Below are 11,940 nucleotides of genomic sequence, written 5' to 3' on the forward strand. Positions count from 1 at the left end.
AACCTGAGGCTTTATTTAATAGAAGGAATGAAGATTGTTTAATATAGGAGAATGCATATTTTTTTACAACTGGTTTTATTCTGGGATTCTTGATGTGTAATCAACTGTTAGAATGTATGATTTTGATAGTTATGATAGCCTGCCTTGTAACCTAGTGTTGACTATGAGTAATAATATCTATAGTACTTGACAGACATCTATTACTAATATCTCCACCAGGCTCTGTCCTGCTGTACAACATTTCCTATGTAAATAAGACTTTAGGTTTGTTTAGAACACAAACAGGAATTGAAAACTTATTTTGCGAGCTTTCGAAAATGTCTGTTTCCTTTGTCAAGCAAAGAGTGTAAATGGCCGGTGTCTCGACTCTAAACCACTGAAAACAACTCACTAAGCCACAGTGGGCCGAATCAAGTAAAGTCAGCTGTCAAAAATCATAGAGACATTTCGCGCAACTGCACTCTAATACTGCAGGCAGTCAGGGGGACGGGTAACATGTTTACCCATTCCACCCCTTAGTAGTTGTTAAAATGGGGTCATAAAGATGACTCAGCTGGTGGCCCCCTCGTCTCTGTTCGTCAAATCCCCTTCTGTCCTTACCCAGATGGATTCTTTGATTATTATTCCAAATTCCTAATTTCCTATGTATATTTATTTTGTGTTACTGCTCTCATACCTAAGTGTGTCACCTATAAGTATAAAAGATCAGCATATAATCAGGACTGTAAGCTGAAGGGCGGACTTAAACCTCACCGCCAACCACCCGCCTTTCCAATCCTCAATTGTACCATCTACCCGGTATACTGGTATGTGTGTACACACATCCTCCCTGATAAACAGTATGATTGAAAGGTATTAACGAAAGGTTACAAATGATGATGATTATGTAACGCTACCAACCAGGCCTTAAAGAAACAGAATGAAAACTGAATGGGATTTGTTGTCTAAACAAGACTGTTATAAACTTTGTAAATGAAAAATAAAGTTCATAGTAAGCAACTCCCTTGGAATTACGATGTTCCACTGAAATCTATGCAGTCGAAGTGGTCAGGATAAACTTGTGTCTACAAACAGACTGGACACCCTGACTCCAGTATACAACTTCCCCAACTTTGTACAATGCCGGGGTATTTTAAAATTCTAGTATATGACAAAATGATGGTGGAAAATCTAGTGTCCACTGGTCAAGTTACTGGCTTATCATGCAGATAGCCAGGTGTTGATCCTTATGGTAATTAGTAAACATGAAATTGTCAGATATGTTACCAGTAAATTTAATCATGTATAGATCCAAAGTCATTCATGTATATAAAACATCTCCTACAGGCTAACACTTCTTAATTTGTAGATCAACATTGTAAGGCCAAGTCCACATTGTATAACATTCATAAGGGCTGCAAAGATATATATTGTGACGATATATATCGCGATAATTTGAATACGATAAGATATACAATATTTTTGGGAGGTCACAATACACCTGCAATATTTTCTGTTTTTTTGTTGTTTATGAATTTAGTCTACCCAAATCCGTTCCCACATAGCGAGTGACAGCTTCAGCTCAGTATACACGTTGAAAAACGTGAATTGTGTGAAACATTAAAGTCCGTTTCCTTTTGTAATATTGTCATTAAAAAATTGCAACATATCTTTTCTCTATACTTCTGCCCTTTCTGTATTGTGATATATATTTATCGTGACCACAGTATCGTGCTATGTATTGTATTAAAGCAGCCCTAACATTTACACATTACCCCATTAAAGATCCTGATCAACACCCATCATTCACAATTGCAATAACAGTTTACCATGTCTACTAGCTCATACAACCTGGCAAGTTCTATGTATCTATGGCACAAATTTAGTTCAGTGATTACATGCAAGTCCAAAGTTCTGAAAAGGGACTGTCCCCTATAGAATTTCTGGAAATACTGAAATCTTACATGGCAATACCCATGGTGTTTAACAATAGAGTGAAAAAAGTCCAATGAAAGTTAATTGTAGAACGATCACTGTGTATTCTTAATTCCTTGTTTTTCAATCTTTACAATTCAGTGCTTTAAATTACATATTAGCTGGTCACATAACCAGCGCACACTGGTTCTTACTGGGCAGATAACTTGACTGAACAAATTGAGCAGGCCCTGGCAGCAGAATGGATCTCAACGATACACATAAACTGATGTTCTTAGCTAGTCCTATAATATATCATATAGGATACTATATACCAGTACTAGTTATAGACAGATGTTTGATTTGGTTTGGTTTAGTATTGTTTAACGTCCTATCAACAGCTATGGTCATTTATGGACGGCCTCCCCTGTGTGCAAGATGCATGTGTGTAGTATATGTGTTTGTGTTTTAGGAGGCTGCGATATGTTTGTGTTTGTCTCCTTGTGATAGCGCGGAACTGATGCCGACTTTATAGTGCTACCTCACTGAAACATACTGCCGAAGACACCCAGCAGGACACCCCACCCGGTCACATTATACTGACAACGGGCGAACCAGTCGTCCCACTCCTAAATTGCTGAGCGTTAAGCAGGAGGAGAAATTAAACTACCAATTTTACAGACTCTGGTATGTCTCGGCCAGGGGACAGAACCCAAAGCCTTCCTCACAGGGGCGAACGCTCAACTAAACGCCAAAAGTGAGGCATTGTCAATGGAGACATTAGGAAGAAGAAAGTTGTTTAGAAAGAAGAGAAAAGTTAAGATCCCAAATTTAGTCGCCTCTTACGATCATGCAATTGGGGCAGCAGGTCCAATTCTTACATCCTACGGGATATAAACAGATGTAGGTCCTAGACTAGCGTTATAGCTTATCACAGTACATGGTGAACTAACATAGAACAATTGATCAACAAAATCCGTTAAACTGTTAAAGAGGAAATATTTAAGGGGGAAAACATTTATTTTTAATGACTTGTTTCATTGAATAAGCTACCACAATAGGGCTGTTATCCTAGAGGAGGGTAATTAGCACCCATCATTTGTAAGAGCGATATTCTATGTTAGTTTGATCTGTTTTCTTTTGTTCCATTTGTGAATTGATATTCTTAAACTTATAAACAGTATACACGTACCTTGTGATTTAACTTTATTGTAACTTTTGATAAAACTTTAATACAACTGGATTTGACGATGTCCTTTCAAAGTTAGCTTGCTGTCTGACCTAATAATTTACTAATTTAGTAGTGTGCAAAAAAAAGAAACGAGATATTTCTGTTTTCTGGCAGTAGTGTTTATTTTCTTATCGAGCAGCTTTAAGCTCAAAAAGAAATTTGCAAATCTTAGTGAACAGGAAGAACTTACACATACAAGGTAAATCTACAAATATTTGAGAAAAAATTGTCAATTACTTCCTGAGAATGTCAATGGATATAAACATGTATAAAAATCTTTAAGAGTAAAAAAAAGCCTGATGTCCAACTTGTTTTTCAGATCAGCCTAAAAATGAAACATGCACAATTAAGTACCATGAGAAATTTAATATGTCAAATTTAGGGAATGGTCTGTCAAGTACTTTTTGAGAAATAGTGATAACAAACTTTAATTAAGAGTCAAAATAAAGACTGTGGCTGGAGGCTTTAATATTTTCCTTATCGGTCTCAATATGAAACATGAACAGCAAAAATAGACTAAGGGCGGGAACCTTCATGTTAAATTTGAGAAAGATGCGTAAAGTACTTCTTGAGAAAGAGCAATAACAAGAATAGCTTTAAAAAAAAAAAAAAAGTTTAACCCTTTCACCCCTGTATAACTTTAGACTCAACCATGCATTTATCTGGACGAGTCAATTATGGTCTGAAGTGTTGAAAGGGTTAAGGAAAGACAACAAACGGATGGATAACAAACCATGGACGATGATGGTGGGCTAAAAATTCCTAGAGTAGATATAGTCTGGTCTAGTTCCTATACAACACACAAACAACTTGTTAATCATGTCTGTATTTACACAAGCTAAGGTAAATCTACCTGAAACATCTCAAAGTAAGGCTTCTTAAGTCTTAAGAATACAACGAGACCTATGCAATATGCACCGTTGTCCGCCCTTCACATACATCCTGTGTTATATACATTCTATCAGTGTCTACTTAAACGCTATTGCATCACATGGGACTCTAGCTACTACTCCTGAGCCTTAGGAAGGAAGTTGACATAATGACTGTATGTATGCAGACTTTGGCCTATACAATAGTTAGCAATGTCTTACAATGACAGGACAGCATATTGTCGCTGTCCCTAAATTCATTTACAGACAAAATATCAGTAAATAAGAAAGACTTATTTCATCTGACCACTGCACCCATTCACAAGGCCTTGGTATTTTCACCAAATATGTGTTATGCCATTCAAATAATTGAAACTTACTCATATATTTCTAGACAAATTCCATCTCCTAAAATAATGTCATGCAGTTCTATGTTTGTGAATCCCATTCAACTGTACATGGAACAGTGCATGCCACCTAGCCTAACGATATCAGGCTAAAAACTCAATTTAGTGTGCTAGTTTAAGATACTCTATGGAAGAAGACCTACTTATAGAACTTTTAAATATATTAAACTTATACAAAACTTGCTACTTTCTCTACACTAAATAAAACTCACCTGGCTCTGGTTTTACTCTAATATACTTGACACCTAGGCCTGTGTCCTTGAAAGAAGGTCAAAATAATTCAATTGACCAAATGAGACGGTCCCTCGCCCAAACAATCTACAGGACAAATTAAGGAACTTGTCAGATGCAGGATTAGTTACAAGTACTTTGAAACATAGACAAATTATTTGGAAAACAAGAAAGTGAAAGCACTTTTACAGAAAAACTGCATCATGACTCCAGAACTCGTTGTTCTGTCAAAGAATTTTGTTTGAAACTCTGTACTGTCTTACCAACCCCTTACAATGATCTCTACCTAGGAATTACGGATATGCCAATGTATAAAGAAACATCTCCTATTCAAAAGTTACAATTTTGACAATCATCGTTGCACTTTTGTCCATTCTGTAACCTTGACATTGGGATACTGACCTGTGTCTATTAGTGGACAACTCACTGTACACGACTAGTTATACAACTGTTTTACAGGCCATGACTGCTATATTAGAATTACATGACCTATACTTCATTTGGGTACGCAATTGTTTCCATACTTCTGCTTGCTTATTAATGTTTTCCACCTATACACATATAAGTACTAGGAACAGATAAACACGTTTGAGTACCTAAACTGCACACAGTCAAGTCAGAACATGAGATGTAGAATTTTTTGTATGTACATTATATTTACATCTCTAGCAGATCTTGAGGTCACTTCCTACAGCCACTGAGCAGTTCAATATATGTTATATTATAGTCAACCTGCACGGACCAAGAGTAGCTGCAGAACTGCAGGAAAGTACATGTACCACCTTGAGCAGCTCTTGTAGGGAAGAGAATGCGTAACAATCAATACATGGCTATATAAATAATTTATTTAATAATATCATAACTATCGGTAGAAAAATGTTCATACCGTAGAAGTTGCCTCGTACAAATAGGAATTACCACATGTATACAAACCAATTACTTGCATCATTTACGAAATAATTACTCCGTGAGTCACTGCCTCATTTTAGTATTACTGAAAGCTGTAGATTACTGTACCTGTGTCCCTCCACCTGTCCATGTTACTCTAGATAACAGCCCTAATGTGACCGAATGCCTGTAACAACATGCCTAACCTCCGTATCATCTACCACTTTCCTTTATTTTATCTATTTCTATGATTCTATCATACATCAAAGATAGATACGGAAGTTTCAAAATTCTCTCTAATTGTTTTAAAAGATAAAAAAAAATAAAAAATGTTACAATGAAAAATACAATACCATATACATTGTATTGGCAATCTTGTATGGGTGGATGTGCATTTTATGGTTTCTACAGTACATGCCTAGGACAAACACTTGTACCAACCCTGTACAGACTTGTATGTGTCACAGATAAAACTGGGGAACTTTGCACTTCCACTTTAATGACGATAGCACACCTGTTGACCTATAACTTATAAACTAGTATAAATACCATACAGATAGTCATTGTCTGATAGCCGTGTGTCAGTTACTGTATACTGTAGTCTATAATATGATTATAATTAAATCTCTTAATTATATTTATCATTTATTATCACTGATTTCCTAATATTGTATACAGTGTATATATATACACATACCATTAAATATCCTAGCTATAAGTGAAAATTGCATGGTATTTGTTTTGAGCTTAAATAATTAATATATGTAGTTGATGTGAGCAAATATCTATTTATGTTAATCTTTAACAAATGAATTTTGAAATTTTAATAAATGGACTTGTACAAGTCTTTATACGTAAACACATGTATGGACTATATACACACCTTGATTCTATCAGGTTGACAACAACCTATATTTTATCTGATGAGAAAATTGATTCCTTCATGTGAAACAGCTGGCTTATAGCTGATGTGACTGCATATACATTTCACTTTAGATAACCGCCCCTTGGCCTGATACACCCCCTATAATACACTCAGTCTTGCGACTTTTCCAGTTAACTCATTAGATAGGGTCATGTTGAACACACACGTACAGTGAATGTCCTAAATCTATGGTAGAGATTTTTTTTCAAAAAGCATTAAACAAAACAAGTTAGGTTATATACAAAATTCCTGACCTCTCATATAAAGTGTCAAATTAACCTACCATATCTATCTTTCGATATGCCCTGGGCTCTAACACACAATCTCAAAGTAGGGGGTGGGCTCATTACCGGACTCAACTAAACCACAATAGGTAGGAGTGAGCTTATTACTAGCCATGGGGTTTCTGCTAGATAAATACGGTACTATAAACATACATGTACATTTGTACTTCATTAATTGATTCTTTAAACAATAGTTGAAGAGGGTAAGATCATATAATACATAAAATGTGCACATTGTAAGAAATTGATATTATTTTGCACTGATCCTTTATCCATCTTTTTATCTTGTTCAATAAGTTTAAGTGTCTAAATACTCATAACTAGTAGGGGTGTCACAAATACGTCAAGAGTGTATCCCGATATATTGCAATACAGAATTTATATATTGCGATACGTTTCCCGATATATTGTCATAGGAAAGATGTGCTCGATTTTATAATAAGTTGTTGTCAGAATGTTATCAAACTTAATCATATATATAATATGGATCACATAGATTTAAGGTTTTTGTCAAACCAACCATCGATTACTAAATTTGAACTGATTCTCACCACTATTAAAAGCCTGTTTTATGCTTATTGGTATACCTGTTAAAATTGTAGTAATTTGCAAAGTTAAAACACACCAAGCAGATACACAAAAATATGCTTTTGAAAAATATTGCGATAAAGCAATATTTCATCTCTGTATTGTGGTACGATACAATATACCCGTGTATTGTGATATACCTGTTTTCCGATATATTATTACAGCCCTATAATAACTAGCTAAACAGCATTTATCACAGCCTGGGGCCAAAATATATAAGGAAACACCTAATTGTGCACAATAAAACTGATGCAACATTATGTTAAGTTTTTTTTAAGCGCTACAATTTATACTATAGCTAGCTGCTCTACACTTTATTGTGAAGTGTATCATGCCCAGGTTTGTTGCCTACCACGTTAACCGATGTTGCACTTCCTGCAATACTTGTTACAACAAAATTTAAAATAAATTGAAACTTTATTGCTAGAAATTTTGTCATCACAGTATACCATTTGAAGATAATACTTTAATATACAGAATATAACTTTGCAGTGTGTTTATCCCAGATGTGACAGGTCAGTCAAAACATGCAACACATATACAACGGAGTGATCATGAATTTTCCCAAATTTTAATTTACAAGAATGCAACTACTTTTCATAAAAATACTTTTCATGATATTTTCACCTTCTTCGTAGATTCTTTTTTCTCTATCAAATTTTAAAGATAGTAAATTTTAAATCCCATTTCAAATTCGGTACTTAAGCATAAATATCAAAATGTTAGAAAATTTCAATATTTACAGAAAAAAAATCTTGACTTTTCTTGTTTTCAATGGGAGCACTTTTTTTTCTATCAGGTTGAGGAAAAAAGTCTCAATCTCAAATAATTCCATCGGTAATGAATGTGGTAGTTATTTGATGTCAATTAATGTATAGTCCTTATTGTAAACAGGAATGTATCTGAAGACTCCACACCAGCTAAACATTAAGAGTCCCCCTCCCCCCCCCCCCTTTATNGCTTTATGAAATTGTTGATGATTCTTAAATAATAATACTGTATCAAAGGATGAAAATCAAACATACTTTTAATACACACATATTCAGGGGTGGAATTAAAAACAAATTACTGGTCCTGTTTGAAGTGCACTGCCCAAGAAAAAGAGCGAGCGCCAAAGCCACTATAGTAGGGAGGGGGGAGGGGTTGAAATCTATAAGCTCTATGGAACATTCTGGGCTTAAAATAAAGCTTTTCATATCTACTGAAATTTACAAAAGAGTATTGGCCTGGCTACATAGCATGTTAAAAATTGTTATCTAAATCATGATGAATGAAAATAACTCTCTTATATGTGTATGAAATTGAAAAGTTTGAAAATTATCAGTCTCAATAAGAATAAACAATATGCATTTCTATTACACTTCCTACCTCATTATCACAAATCTTTATATAACACCATATTAGATCTATAAGAATCTATAACTTCTTAATATTATTATTTATATGAAAAAATAACTATAAACAAGTGTCCCCATACTGAAATCAGTTGACTAGTGAAAGTTGACGACAGATTACAGAAACTGCACTTTATTTCAAGTCAATGCAATGAATAAAACAAGACGTGTATCCTAATCATAACGAACAAGTCACAATGGATTGTCTGGACGTGATATGATGTTGGGCCTGTAACTAGCGTTTGTTAGATTACACTGGTCCAAGTATCCTAGTCCCTCATTTTTTAGTTTCATTTTAGAATCACATTGCCAAGGTTGAACTTGTTCAAGATATAGACCACATACTAATTATGAATAGGGAAAAGACAGAAAACATCCAGTGTTGATGAAACACAATAAAACTTGCGGTGTGAAATGATAAATTCTGAGCGTGGCTGGAGGTGTAAGTGGGGGGCGTGACGTCGAGCTAAGTCCTCACTTTCTATGCAGGGAAAGTGTCACAGAACATACATGGGACGGCAAAACAGATAAAAGTGTGACCCACGTCCCAGATTTACAAAAAGAAGTTCGGGGAGCACGACATACACCTACCTTCCTATCGCACATGTCATAGTAAATACATCCCGCTAGAGTTCTTGGTCGTGGTCAGGACTTCTCTCATCGCCTTTGGGGTGTAAACAGGACAACGCGCTACTAATACCACCAGCACTCAAAACTTCATCCTGGATTGACGCCAGGTACACAGCCAATTAAAATAGACAAACGTAGGTTTTGTAACTTACCTTCATGATACTTCAATTACATTGGCCGAAACTTTTTATCCCTTCGGACAGGTTACAGAGTTAACACTTCAGCAACTTTACAGACATTCACGAGGTTAACAACAAATAGTACTCGCCACTAATACTCAACTTGTCAGGTGCCCGGATAAACGAACTATGAACCTGACGTCACACCATAATTAGCAGACGACACAATGTAAGGTTAGAAAATATACAAACGGCGGTCCTAACAACAAACAAACATAATTTATAGGCCTTATTTGTTCAGGTCGTAATTATAAATGACAAAATTTCACGCGTTGTTTAGCAGTATGTTGCCTAATTTAAGGAGTGCAGGTGCTTGGGAGTCTATGGCGTGACATTCAGCATCTGTATCAGCCGATTTTCCTGAAATCACACTGATTGGTCAGGCAGACTTGATGATAAAATTATAATGAAAACTGGAAAGGCAGGCTTGATGAAAATTACAACGAAGCCATAGTCATACATTCAGAACTGTAAGTCCGTGTATTTAATTGTTAGTGTGACATTTTAGATAACGTATGCATGTAAATTGTACTTATAACAAGAGGCCCTGGGGGCTTTAATGTCTCAGCCAATCAATGGTCATCTCAGATTTTCGGAATGGCACAAAATGTGAGAACATTTGTTGTGGACCTCTTCAATTTACAAAGTTTGAAGTTGATCGCTTTGGCCATTAATTCTTGAGATTTACGAATTCTTAAATGTTTCAACCAATCAGCCGCTAGGGCAGCCATCTTGGACTTTTTGGATCAGTACCAAAAATTTGAAATAAATGTTTGTTGGGTAGTGACAATCCTCACAAGGAACATTTGTCACTCCCAAGCAGTCCTCACAAGGAACATTTGTCACTCCCAAGTGCTACTAAGTTCTCACAATTAAGCCCCCTCCCAACTTTTGGCGGTAAAATACGGTAAGTTCCCGAGTCAATTAGAAGTAAAAAAAAAAGTCTCTGTCAATTAGAGGCCAGGGCGGCATCATGTTTTTTGGATTGGCACAAAATGTAAGACTGACCTGCTGTGGACATCCTAAGGAACTTTAATGCAAAAAATTGGCATACATGGTACTCGTTAGGGATCTGTTTAGAAACATTGTACCAAATTTGGAGTCAATTGGTGCCGCCATTTTTACAAAGGCAGAGTCAAAAATGTATCGGCCTGAATCAGACACAACGTACTACTACAGATGTCCATCTTTGATTTTCAGGGTGTCAAAAGTAGGAAACACCTATTGGGGACCCGAGTCATGAAGAGTATTTGTACTCCGTTTGAAATCAATCCCTTTCAGCCTTTTTCAAAAAATGAAAATATTTCAGCCAATTAGATGCTGGGACAGCCATCTTATGGATGTTTAGATCGGCATTAAATAGTAAGAACACTTTATTAGAGACCTCATAAGGAACATTAGAATATTGTATCAAGAATCTTTGGATCGGCACATAAATAAAAAGCACTTTGTGGAAAACGCATCTTGAGAAGAAGTTGAAAATGACACTCTCAGCCCGAGTGAAACTTAGGGCGACTTGACCTGAAATCTTCATACCGACACGAAAAGTAAGAACACCTCTTAATAAGGGAACAATTTTACCAAGGTGGCCATCTTTCATTTTTGTATTGGTACAGAAAATAAGATCACTTGGTCCACACATCATAAGAAACATATGTACCAAGTAAATTGAAGACAATTGGAGTTAAGTGGTTCTGAAGAAGAAGTCAAAAGGTTAATTGTTAACACAACAAATGGTGTACAGCAACAGAAGTGGACAGATGGCAATACTCACTCTGCCCGCATGAGCATCATGTGAGCTAAAATTTAGGCTTCACACTATATGTGCTTTAGATGTGATGTATATGGGCTTGCAGTCAGGTCATCATGTATTTGACAGGTACTTTCAGACAGTGTAATCAATGTTCACTAAAGAGATTTACTGTCATACTATTCCTCACCACATCATAGGCCTATAACTTCTTATCTTCATTTGTTAGATGTAGATGTCTAACATGTGATATTTGATAATATTTCATGACAAATAAATGTTGTTTTAAAAGTTTGTTTGAAAAGACATTCAACACTACATGGAGATCTATCTATTTATTACAGGCTATGCCTTTTTGCTGTAAACATTCTGAATTTCGATTCCAGAGTTCAACATTTTGAGAGCCGTCCAATCCAAATAAACGGACCGAATTTTATGGGTTTTTTTTCAAATAACCCAATGCAAATATTGCTTAATCATCAAAAATTGCGGAAATAAGTACATTATGTAATTTAATATTTGACTCCAGGTTCTAATGATGTCACACTTAACAACAAGGTTAAGAGCACCAATTGAAATGGGTTGCTCAATGTAGTTCTGACGTTTGCTGTTATTATCTGGTGAGATATCAAATCAAAATTGATATCAAGTGTGTATTTGTGTAAATACCA

At 35.6% G+C, this 11,940-nt stretch overlaps 1 protein-coding gene across 13 annotated transcripts in view; it reads right to left on the minus strand.

The window, feature by feature from the left end:
• The window catches only part of LOC110460451 (disabled homolog 1-like), a 33,851-nt gene extending 24,220 nt beyond the window's left edge, over window positions 1–9,631 (minus strand). For 12 of the 13 annotated variants that reach the window (XM_021513369.1, XM_021513367.1, XM_021513366.1 and 9 more), the window contains exon 1: window positions 9,493–9,631. The gene's annotated coding sequence lies outside the window, so the exon portion shown is untranslated. Of the gene's footprint in view, window positions 1–9,301; window positions 9,404–9,492 lie in introns of those variants that run through there. The other variant, XM_021513356.1, reaches the window with a different exon arrangement.
• Between the last annotated feature and the right edge of the window lie 2,309 nt (window positions 9,632–11,940).

This window comes from Mizuhopecten yessoensis, unplaced genomic scaffold, assembly GCF_002113885.1.
Source record: "Mizuhopecten yessoensis strain PY_sf001 unplaced genomic scaffold, ASM211388v2 scaffold10403, whole genome shotgun sequence".
Classification (NCBI taxonomy): domain Eukaryota; kingdom Metazoa; phylum Mollusca; class Bivalvia; order Pectinida; family Pectinidae; genus Mizuhopecten; species Mizuhopecten yessoensis.